The sequence below is a fragment of the Humulus lupulus genome, chromosome 9 (genome assembly GCF_963169125.1).
Source record: "Humulus lupulus chromosome 9, drHumLupu1.1, whole genome shotgun sequence".
Lineage (NCBI taxonomy): Eukaryota > Viridiplantae > Streptophyta > Magnoliopsida > Rosales > Cannabaceae > Humulus > Humulus lupulus.
The window spans coordinates 35,456,447-35,468,891 of record NC_084801.1 but is presented as its reverse complement, the minus strand read 5'-3'; the positions used below and the strand labels follow the sequence as shown (position 1 = coordinate 35,468,891).

Below are 12,445 nucleotides of genomic sequence, written 5' to 3'. Positions count from 1 at the left end.
GATAAATAGAGGGTGCGGCCTAGAGGAATTAACCCTGGTTATCATATGTGAATTGATTATTGATATGAAGTGATATACTTGGTATGCTGATTACTTGAATAACATGAATGCTTAGACCGTTGAGTACATGTTTATACTGTATGACTTATCTGATTGTCTGCTTAATGATTATGCTCTGTTATTGTGTTTTCTTGCTGGACCTTGGCTCACGGGTGCTACGTGGTGCAGGTAAAGGCAAGGGCAAGTTGGACCAATCCTTAGATGGAGGGATATGGGGCTGAATGTACATAACCAGCTGATTGGCCGCCACGGCCGAGGAGTGGAACAGGACGAGAAAAGCCTATTTGTTTGTTTTGCCTTAGAGTAGCTAGCAACTGTATTTAAATCTTGAATCTTTTGAAAACGGTCTTTAACTTTACTACTTTTGGGATCCTATGTAAAAACAATATTTGTTTATAGGAAATGAAGCTTTTGAGACCAAAATCTTTTAACCCTAGTTTTATTATAGTTTCAGTGACACGTTTCGAGTTAAATGACTTGATTAGCAAGTCTTGCACTTTTAAAAACACATAGTGTAACGATCTTGGCCATCCAGGGCGTTACATAGATCAAGCTCATTTAGTTGTGTTGGAAAGCAATCCTGAGGTTCAACCATATATAATGTAAGTTATAAATTTAATAAACATTATGCTCATTTTTTTGTATAATTGAAATTTTAATGTTGTACTCTGTATTTGCAGTGAGCACATGGAGTTATTACAATCAATGATTCCAAACAAGGTTAAAAATAAACAGAAATGGATTATAGTTGAGCATCATAAAACATTTAGTCGATGGTTGAAAAATACTATTCTAGCAAGGTTGGGAGAAGAAAACCATGGAGTGTCGACATAGTTAAAACGCATATCATTTGGAGCAAGTGTTCATGTAATAAAGCACCATGCTTACATTGTTGGAGGAAAAATATTTCACACAAAGTCAAGAGATGATGCTCGAATGGTTCAAAATAGTGGAGTAAGTATTATTGCAGAAGCAATGCATTTCGCTAGTGCAAAAGACAATAATCCAGTAGCTGGTACTATGACATATTATGGGGTTGTTGATGAAATATGAAAGCTTGATTATTCCTTATTTTAAATTCCCCTTCTCAAGTGTTCTTGGGTGGACAACAATGTTGGGGTTAGAATTGATGAACTTGGATTCACTTTGGTTGATTTAAGTAAGAAAGGTCACAAGAATGGTCCGTTCATCATGGCTACCCAAGCAAAACAAGTGTTTTACATAAAATGGTTAGTTGTTTTACGAACCCCGGAGAGGCAGTTTATATAAGATGAAAATGACGAAGAAAATGATGATTTGTTTCATGATAATTTTATTATTGGACAACCAATACATGAGCAAGTTGAGAAAATCCATGATTTCAATGAAGATGATGATGATGGGGAATACATTAGAAATGATATTAGAGGCGGAATATGGGTAAATTGTGAATCAACCAAGAAAAGAAAAAGGAAAAGAAAATGTGTCCAGTGGTAATGAATTAATTTTTATGTTAAATATGTATTTATTTATGTCATAATTGTAACGTTAATTCTTGTTTATGTGTACATGACAAATTCTGAAGAGGAGAACACACCAACTAGGCGAGACCCAACAAAGTAGAAAAATATAAATAATAAAAAAGCTTAGGGAATAAAGAGAAATATTACGTTTAATGATAAGGGTCAACCTATAGGGAAAGCATATGGAGAGATGCAATCGTACCTTGGAGTTAAAAATAGGAGAACATTCTCTCTCAATTATAAGGATTGGAGACAAGTCCCACAAGAATTGAAGAATAGAGAATATGGGAGGATGTATATGTAAGAAAATATTTGAATTATTTTAATATATTGATCATTTTCATGAATTACTTTGCATTTCATTAATCATTTTCTTTCTATTTCAAGGTGGCTTTAACATTCTAGAAAATTGGAAAACAGAATTAATCAAATGTGCGGGAAGAATGATGAGAGATTTTAAGACCAACATCACTAGTTACTACATCTACCCTTTGGCAAAAGCGGGTCTGATAGATGAACTCCAATTCCTTCCTAAGAAATATCCAGAACTTGACCTAGAAGATTGGAGGACCTTTGTTAGCCACCGTTTATCTCCTGAGTTTATGGTACTATTACGTATATGATTTATTAGTTTTGAAGTATTAATAATTGCTTAAAAACTTACTGTTACTTATTTTATGTAAGCTTTGCGGGAAGCACAACGTGAATGAGCTCTCAAATATACTTCGAGGCATCGTACATCTCGTAGAGGGCTTGCCAGTGTTAGAGAGGACTTGGTAAGTAATTCACATCACTATTTTACAACTGTCAACCTGTTATGAAGAAGATTGCACTCACCAACTTTAATTAATTGTTGTATGTTGTAGAAAAATGAACTAGGTGTGGAAGATGTAGAACGGTACCAAGTTTGGATAAGAGCACGAGAAAAGAAGAAGGTTCTTGTCACAGATTTGGACAAAAAAATTGAAGCAAGAATTTTAAGTGGTTTCAAGCAAGTATTTTAAAGTAATGTAGGAATGATAAAGTTCTTATAAGTCACTAATATAAGCGATCACTGGTTTGTTTGACAGAATGAGCTGAAAGAAAAAGTTAGTAGTGGAGAAATCATTGCAAAGGGTCGGAATGACATATTAACGCAAGCTTTAGGGACACCTGAGCACCCAGGTCGTGTTAGAGCACTTGGGTATGACATTATTTTTTATTTGTTGCATTTAACTTCATTCTACAATATTTTAGTTTAAAAATAATTGGGTTGATTACTGTAGGTCATTTGCGAAGATTTCGTCCATCTTTGGAAGAAAACCAAAAATAGCAAAAGAAATGGCTGATGTTGTTAGTAAGAAAGATGCAAAAATTGCGAGGCTCAGAGTAGAACTTAAAGCTTTAGAGGAGGAAAGAGCTAAACAAGCAGGTGGGATAGATGATATGGATGAACACGACAACGATGATGAGTAGAATGACAAAGAATATCACACACCGTACATGCAGGATGATGTGCCTCCACAATTTACAACTGATGTGTTACTTTGTTCATATAATATTCATAATGTGGTGGCAGAGGGTGTTATCATTGATGGGGTGGGTCCACTGACTATTCATGGTGTTCAATTGACAGACGAATATGCGAGGGTGCGAGTCACCAAAATGTTACAAGAGGATGTTGAAATCCCATGTTCAGTTGGGGAGATACGCTATGTTTGGGATACCTATGTCGTATTCATTCCTTGGCCAAAAGAATTAATTATGATTGATCATGTATAAAATAATTCTTTAATTTGTTACCTATTAAAATATTTGTTGCTCCATTATTTTAATATTATTTTTACTTGATGTTGCGTAGGGTCCTCTAAAAAAGAAACCTCTTATGTCAACAAGCTCATCCAAGGATAAGACGAACCATAATTCTATGACTAGCCCACATCTGTCATCAGCTGGATCTCACATCAATCAAGAAAACACTCTGATAGAAGGCCAACCATTTGCCGATCACATCATGAATCACATCCATGTTAGCCTTCAGTTTATGGTGAGAGAATTTTGCAGAGTTAAGGGAATAAACACAGTAGTCTCAATTCCAGTGGACCCATCATTCATGAATCGCGAGTCAATCTTTATAACTTCAGAGGATGTGGAACAATGTAGAGTCCAAGAACTTTACTTAGCTAGTTAGATAGTAGTAGTAGTAGTGATAGCTAGTAGTAGTTGTAGTATGTTTATAACTGTGGATTTTGGTTCAAGTCGGGACTTAGTTGGACACTCGTAGTAACACTTGTAGATTTTATAAGTTTAACCTATAGTTTAAGAATATTAATTATAACCTAAGGTTTAATTAACATGAATGATTATGAAGATGATATTTATTATACTATAAGGTTTAGATAGACCCAATAAGATATTAACACTTGTCATGTGTATTAAGTATTTTTGAGGAATAGTTTATTAAGAGTGATATTTGAAAATCCTAGAGTCTGCCAGCAGCTTTGAAATCGTTAAAGGACTTAGTCAAGGCTGTTTACTCAATTCAAATTAGGCTGAAAAAGTGTAATTACGTGTATAATATTTCAGCGTATGCCGATATATCGCAGCTCTAGGGGGCGATATATTGCCACACGGGGATACGAAAAACACATAACTTCGCACGACCATTTCGACGAGCCTTGGGTAAATGAGCCTAGGCGATATATTGCCTATGGTAGGCAATATATCAGCCCTAGGGCATAAAATTTGAATGATTTTGAAACCGAGCTCATTTTAATCCTTAACCTCTTGATAAGTCCAAAATCTTTTTGACCAAGTCTTTAGCCTCTGCTGAATGATTATTCAAATGTTTTTCAATGAAAAAGCCATTATTTTATTCAAGCTAAATAAAGATCTTTTCATTCTTGAACTCTATAAATAGGACCTAGTACCCAGCCATTTATTCATTCATCAAGCTGAGTTCAGAGCCTACAAGCTGCTAGGTTTACTTTAGTTAAACACTTGGGTTTGGGTTATAAGCATTATCATCTTAAGCTTAATAAACACTTGGGAAGTAAGGTGTATAGTGTATTTCGGTATAGTTCGGTCATAGAAGCATTCAAGGTATTCCTATTCTAGTTCCTTTCAGTATTGATTCATTAGTTTTTATAGTTTTCTCTACTCAAATCCTAACTCAGTATTCTCTATTCTTGGTTAGGCATCTAAGTTCTTTGAACTTGAGGTTTCTTGTCGGTAAGTATATTCTCGGTGGTTTAGTTCATTCCTTTTCATCTCTTTCTTTTAGAATACTCACCTTTCTATTAATGGTTTTTAGGAGTGTTCCAAAGTCCCGATCTTGTTCTCACATTCCAGTTTTTGGTAAAGAAAATAGGGTAGATTTGTACACTTTTATGTTGTTGATATATGTTTATGTTATGATATGTTTTTAGTTGTTTTAGTGTATGAATTGTTTAGATAACAATCACATAATTTGTTTAGATAACAAATATATAACTTGTTTAGATAACAAGTCCCAATAGTAGATTCCTTGGGCATATGATTGTTTAGATAACAAGCCCCATAAATTTATAGGGCTTGTTTAGATAACTAGCCTCGTAAATTTATGGGCATATGATTGCTTAGCTAGCAAGTCCCAAGAAGTATGATGGCCATTGTAATAGATGTTGTATTTATATAGTAATATAATTATAGTTTATAGTTTATGTGTATGTATATTTTTCATGCTTGTAGTAGATTTTCCTTGCTGGGCATTAGGCTCATTCCTTTATTTTATATGTGTAGGAAAATAGTATGGCGGTGGGAAGATTCTTGGCAGCTTGGGATTGTGTATTGAGGGAGAATGGAATTGGTGGACCGCGTGAACGATTCGAGGATGAAGTTGTTTAAGTATTTTAGTTATGATTTCTATGTATTTTCCACACTTAATTTTGTAACCAATATATTTAAGTTATGTTTTGTTTTATTTTCAAAACAATGGGATCCCATATCCTAATCGGAATTTTATGTATTTTAACCTTGGTTTTATAGTTTTTAATAAAGATACGACTATTTTGTATGTAAGTTTTCGTAAGATTAGTATCTATGAATAGTAGTTATTAATGGTCCAGAGTCTAGAATAAGTCGGGTCATTACAAACAAGTTGCTACTTTGCATATGATTGGAGGCTCATCAATGATATTCGGACTAAGGTATCCCTTAAACTAATTCTTTGGAATGATATGAAATTTAGAATGGTTATGAGTAATGCTCTGTGATCTGTTGCATATTTTCATAGTAAATTAAATGTTTACAGGGTTGGGTAGTCCTATTTATAGGGGAAACTCTGCCGAAATTTTTCAAAAATATTTAACACTTAAGAAAATTTTATAGATGCATTTGGGAGCCCCTATTTGTAAATCAGCGTGTCTTTCACAAGTTTTTTGACACTGAGCATCTTAGCATTAATAATGCTAACGATGTAGAACGATCAACCATTGACTTGGAAAATTGGTTGATGACCATGAATAGAGTTGGTCAACTATACTTTATACCTTGGAACATACGGTAAGAAATACTATAAAATTTTCTTATTTGATTATTCATATATTAAAAATTTAATTATTTTATTTAACACGCTTATTATTTTAGGGAACATTGGATGTTGGTGATTGCTATGCCAAAAGGAAAATTCGTGTTCTTGGATCCACTGAAAGCACACAAACGTCCTGAAGAAATTGATTCAATGATAATGAGGTAAGTTTTAAATTTTTAAAAATATTTCTTAATACGCAACAACTATTACATGTTACTACATTTTAAAACTTTTGTTATTTTTCTTTTTAAATAGTGCATATTATAAGCTTCTTCCAATGAATTACTCGACAACCCTACAAAGATATTCAATGTTGCATGCCCAAAACAACCACAAAATCATGAATGTGGTTTTTATGTGTTGAAGTACATTAGAGATCTTGTACGGGCGTCAATTGCAATAGAAACATTAAAAGAAAAAGTAAGTTTATTTTTTATACCTTATTTTGGTATCGATAATCTATAAAATAATCAATGTTGTTATTAATTAATTTTACAGTTTGATGGGAAGAAGCAATATTGTGAGATTGCAGACCTCTTGCCAATCCAACACGAATGGTTAGGTCGATTGATGACATACATTTATCAGTAAGCTTATTTTGTTTATGAGTTCATTTAGTTATAAGTTTAGTTTTATGTAAATGTATTAATGTTAAGGCTAGCTATCTTACTTAAGTACTTGTGTTTTATATGCTTATGTATGACATTTCTAATTAATGAAAGTTAGCATATTTTCATTCAAAAAAATTCACAACCAATTCCCATTGTAAAAATATATAAAACTAAATATTCATATAATTAGACCATTTAAAAAATATTAGGGCAAACAAAATATAAATAGAATTGGGTCATTTAAAAATAATCAGAAATAATTATTAAAAAATGGGGGCTTTCTACTTCGGTTATTATGTAAAAACCGAAGTAGAATCCCCATTTTCTACTTTGGTTTTTACATAATAACTGAAGTAGAAAGTTCCCAGCAAGGTACCCCACTTTCTACTTTGGTTATTATGTAAAAACCGAAGTAGAAAGTGGGGATTCTACTTCGGTTTTTAACTACTTTTTACTTCGCTCCGAACTACTGCTGCTGTGAATTTTAGCGAAAACCGAAGTAAACCTAGCTTAAAATCCGAAGTAAAACCCTTTTTTTCTTGTTCTGTAATCTATGCCCTCCTCTTGTCTAAACCCTTTGGCCACCAATATTTCCTTATAGGCTTGAATGGCCCCATTAGTATCATACTTCTTTCGAAATTTCCACTTACACCCTATTGTCTTTGATCCTTGTGGTAGATCAACAATCTCCCAAGTGTGGTTTGACATAATTTGTAATAACCCGGAAATTTTTTTTTATTTGTATATTGTGTTTTATGTAAACATTATTCTGTGAATTAATTTTTTTTTAAGAGTATGAATAATAATTAAAATAATATTTGGTGAATAATATTTTAATTAAAGAAATGTGAGTTGATCGCTTGAGACCATACTGTGGGGATTTAGATGTGAAATAAATCTAAGATGGACATCTTGCTCAAAGAGTTTAAGTATATGATTTTACGTATTTGGAATCCACGTAAAATCTTATAATTATTTTAGACTATGATTTTGTGACTTATTCACCAAGAGTCTATGAATAATTCAAGAGGAATTTTATGAGATTAAAGTTGTGATTTTATGTTGAAAGGATTCACGTAAAATCATAAACATAAATTTAAGCTAAAGTGAGACATTTTGGTATTTACAGTTTTTATTTAATTATGTTTAGATACAGTTAAATGCATTTTCTGAACAAATGCATAGGTTCGGCTAGTGGGAATTTTTTTTTGAATATTCAAGGCAGTTATTAGAGGTTAGAAGGGTGGGAATTAGAATCACTTTCTTCCTTATCTCTTTCAGCCATTGTCGAACTTGAGAGAAGAAACTGAGAAAGATATAGGAGAAAGAGAACATTGTGTTCTTATAGTGCACGACCATTTCGGGTCCAACAAGGAGAAGTCAAGGTGAGTTTTTCTTTGGGTTACAGGCTTTAGACACATCCTTAGAGCCTCTGTTTTGATTGTAGAAGAAAGCAAGAGAAAGAAGGGGGTGTTATAGGGAGTTCGGTACAATAATAGTCAAAAGAAAAACGTAAGTCCGAACATACCTTTGCGTTGATTTTTCTCTTAGATTCTGAGTACCAAATATCATGTAAAATGATTTTGTTGTGTTCATAGCGTTGTGTACTAAGTTGAGGAGAAGAAGAAACCCCCATGAACCGGCCACACTAAGAGGTACAAATTCATAGATTTCCTTCGTAGTTACGGTTCTGATTTTATATTTTCATTTCCTAGGATGGCTATGAATTTGTGGGGCATTTTATATGGACTTAATCTGTGTTTTGGGACTAGAAACTTTCATTAAGGGGTTAGAAATGGTTTAATATGATAAGGCTTGAAGTTTGTGATGTGTTGGTGATGGGTGATGAATGGTAGAGGCGGACATGGAAGTTGGTTCCATGGTTGACGTGGAGGAAGAGTTAAGGTCGGTGGTGGTGATGGGGTGGTTTTGGTGGCCGAGAAGATGGTTGTGATGGTGTAGAGGAGAAGCCATGATTTCCTTGTTGTTGAACCATGGGGTCGAGCAATGCGTGAGAGAGAGAGGCTGAAGGTGTGTGTGAAGATGGTGACCATTGGTGGTCACGTGTGCATGTAGTAGGGTGCATGTGTTCAAATGGTTACAAATGGTTACAGATTTGTAACCAAATGAGACAAAATGTGGTATTTGGTCCCAAAACTTTAGAAAGTTACTGCAAGACTTTGGATTAGGTACTTTAAGACCAAAAATCTGATTATTGAGAATTAAGGATAAAAATTCTCTAGTTAATTGTCCAAGTATAATAATTTACTAGCTAGACTCGGGAATTATTATGTAAGCTTCAAGAAAATTCTAGGCTTGGGGATTAGTTCCAAAGATTAGATTTGGTGGTTTAGAACCTATGAAATATTTTCAAGGACTTGGAAAATATTTTAGGATGTACAATATTACCAATTTTAAGTCTCAAGATCAAGAAGTGGGCTCGGGGCTCGTGAATTGGACTCGAGCATCGGAAAACGGAATTTTAAGAAATAATTGGAGTTTTGACTTGAAGTTTCGAACATGGCCTAGGATAAAATTATTATTGGAAATAATAATTTTCTAAGTTGAGTTTGGGATTATGAGAGGGGTATTATGGTCATTTTACCCCAAGGGCTCGGGTTTGGGCCAGGGTCGGGAATTTCAGTTTTTGATTTTTAAATTTCCTTAATTATATTTAAAATCTTAGTAAAGCATAAACTAAGACGTATTGTCCCAATATGATTATAGGGTCTAAACGCGATCGGAAATACTCACAAAGACATAATTCACGAAAGCTAAGGACAAGAGGTAAGGAAGTATACACCAAGAGTAACTTAGCTTGTTGTGATTCTAGTGAATTGTTTGCATGTTTGTATACTGCTGGTTAAATTCTAGTTGCTATATATATGTGTGATTATATGACTGGATGCGCATGATAGTACCCATCTATTGGGTTTGAATGTGCTTAGTGCAGTAAAGTTATCATGAATGCATGTGCAATGTTTGTGACTGTCAAGGGAAACCTTGTGAGGGTGGACCCCATGCAGCCATGCAGTGGGGTTAGCCACCCAGTCAGTAAAGTCATCGAGTTTTAGCGGAGTTTACCCCTTTGGCACGGGAGGTGAGTATTCTCTGGGCCGCGAAGGCCACCCGGGGATCATGACCCCACAGATAACTCGATGGCTTAGTACAAGGCCTTGTGAGGGCGGATTCCCCATGCAGCCGTACAGTGGGGTTATCCGCCAAGTCAGTGGAGTCATCGTGTTTTAGCGGAGTGTACCCCTTTGGTACGGGAAGTGAGTATTCTCTGGGCCGTGGAGGCCACACTGGGATTAAAACCCCACAGATAACACGATGGCTCAGTTATATGATTTCAGTATGTTACGCAACACTTTGACTTATGTGAATATGCTAGACGTGTTGCTCAGTTTGCAGTTACTAGATATGCATTTCTGTTATGCAAAGTTTGTTTTGGATAGTAGAGTCATAAGTTGTAGCTAGCTTCCTTACTGAGCATTATAGCTCATCAGTTACTCTGTGTGTGTAGGTAAGGGCAAAGCTTAAGGAGCAGTGCAATAAGCTGGAGGGGATTATGTCTGAAGTATGCATACTATGAAACAACCGACCTGCAGGGTTGTCAGGGTTCTCTTAAGTTTTCCGCTAAGTCTAGTAACAGTTTTATCAATTTCATGTTTACTAGTTCTACTTAAAGAAGGCCCTATGGCCACAAACTATTTCTTAAGTTACGTTTAAACTACATTTTTTTTTGAAACTATCAGATCACATCCTAATACTATTTTATTTCAAAGTACTCCAATGTAAAATTTTCTAAAGTTTACTCTAAAGTTTATTTAGTTTTTAACGTCCGATTTTTACCAAAGTTGACCGTAAGGGTCCAGTTGACCCCGGATAGTCATATTCGTGTTCGGTGGGTCTAGTTAAGAAAAGTCGGGTCGTTACATAATTGAATCCATCTCATCATTTATTGCCTCTTTCCAAAAGTTAGAGTCTCTTGAGGACATAGCCTCTTGGAAAGTCTTAGGATCAACCTCCACTTGAAGTACCATAGAATACTTCTTTGTTTCTCCCTTATGGTTTCCCTCTATTAGATAAATAGTCTCCACTTGAGAGGTTTCACTTTGTGATCCTATCTCTTTGAGCCTTTGGCTCCTTCTAGGAAATATAGTTTGCTCTTCAACCCTTGAAGGTAACTCCTCCTGAGTTCCTTCTAATGAGATTGGTTCTTGAGGCTCATTGTCACTATGCAATAAACTCTCAAAGAACTCCCCTTCTCTTGATTCAATTATCACATTAGACTCCAAGTTTTCCTATACGCCTTGCTATTTGAGGCATAGCCTGCAAACACACATTTGATTACCCTTGGACCTAACTTTGTCCTTTTAGGCTTTGTGCTCTTGCAATAAGCAAGGCACTCTCACACTTTGAGATATCCTAGGTTGGACCTATTTCCCTATCATATCTTCTATGGTGGATTTTTATTCTTCTTTAGAGGAATCCAGTTTAGAATATGACAAGCGGTAAGCAAGGCTTTTCCCCTTAAAGAAAAACTCAAATTCGCATGTAATAGCATAGCATTAATCATTTCAACATAGGTTCTATTATTTCTTTCTGCTATACCATTTTTTTGGGGAGTATAGGGGGTTGTACATTCATGTATTATATCATGCATCTCACAAAACACATTAAACTCATTGGAAAAGTATTCACCGTTCCTATCACTTCTAATCACTTTAATTTTTTTTTCCAGTTGATTTTCAACTTTGGCTTTATAGATTTTAAACATGCTAAAGGCCTTATCCTTATTCTTAAGCAAGTATACATATGTGAATCTAGAACAATCATCAATAAAGGTAATAAAATACCTATGTCCTCCTCTAGTAATTATTCCATTCAATTCACACAAATCACTATGTATCAAATCTAACAAATTTGTTTTCCTTTCAACACTAGGAAAAAGTTTCTTTACCATCTTAGATTTAATACATAATTCACATTTGTAATCCTCAACATCATTGCATACAATTAAACCACATTTAATAAATCTTTTAATTGTATTAAATCCTATATGAGCAAGTCTATTATGCCACAAAGTAATAGAATCAAAACCAAGAACATAAGAGGAAGATGAGCATGAATTATTATCAAAAGCATTGTTCTTGGTACACAATTTAATCATCCCATCACAAACATAACCCTTTCCCAAAAAATAGTTGCCCTTAGATAAAATTATCTTACCGGCCTCAAACATCGATTGGATGCCCGATTTTCTCAACAATATCCACTCACAAGATTCCTACTCATATCTGAAACATACAACACATTGTTCAAAAGAACCTTCTTTCCGTATGTGAAGTAAAGATCAACATTCCCCTTGCCCAACACCTTGGACCTTTGCTCATTCCCCATTTGGATCGCATGCCCATTTTTTGACTCGTCAAAAGTCTTGAAGACCTCTCTATCATAGGTTACATGAATGGTGGCACAAGTGTCATACCACTACCCTTGCACCTTTCCTTGGATGGCATTCACCTCACTTAAAGTGGCAACCAACTCCTCTTGAGTTGTGTTAACTTTAGATCCATTGTTATGGGGCTTTCGATACTTACATTCTCTAGCCAAGTGACCACTCTTGCCACAAATAAAACAAGGGTTTCTCACACCCTTGAATTTCCCTTCATTCTTTCTTGGAGCTAAATGAGTATCTTTCTTTGATTGGGGTTTCT

General features: G+C 34.8%; 1 pseudogene; it reads right to left on the bottom strand.

Moving 5' to 3' along the window:
- LOC133799611 (pentatricopeptide repeat-containing protein At4g21300-like) overlaps nucleotides 1-12,128 on the bottom strand; it is an 81,306-nt pseudogene extending 69,178 nt beyond the window's left edge.
- Between the last annotated feature and the right edge of the window lie 317 nt (nucleotides 12,129-12,445).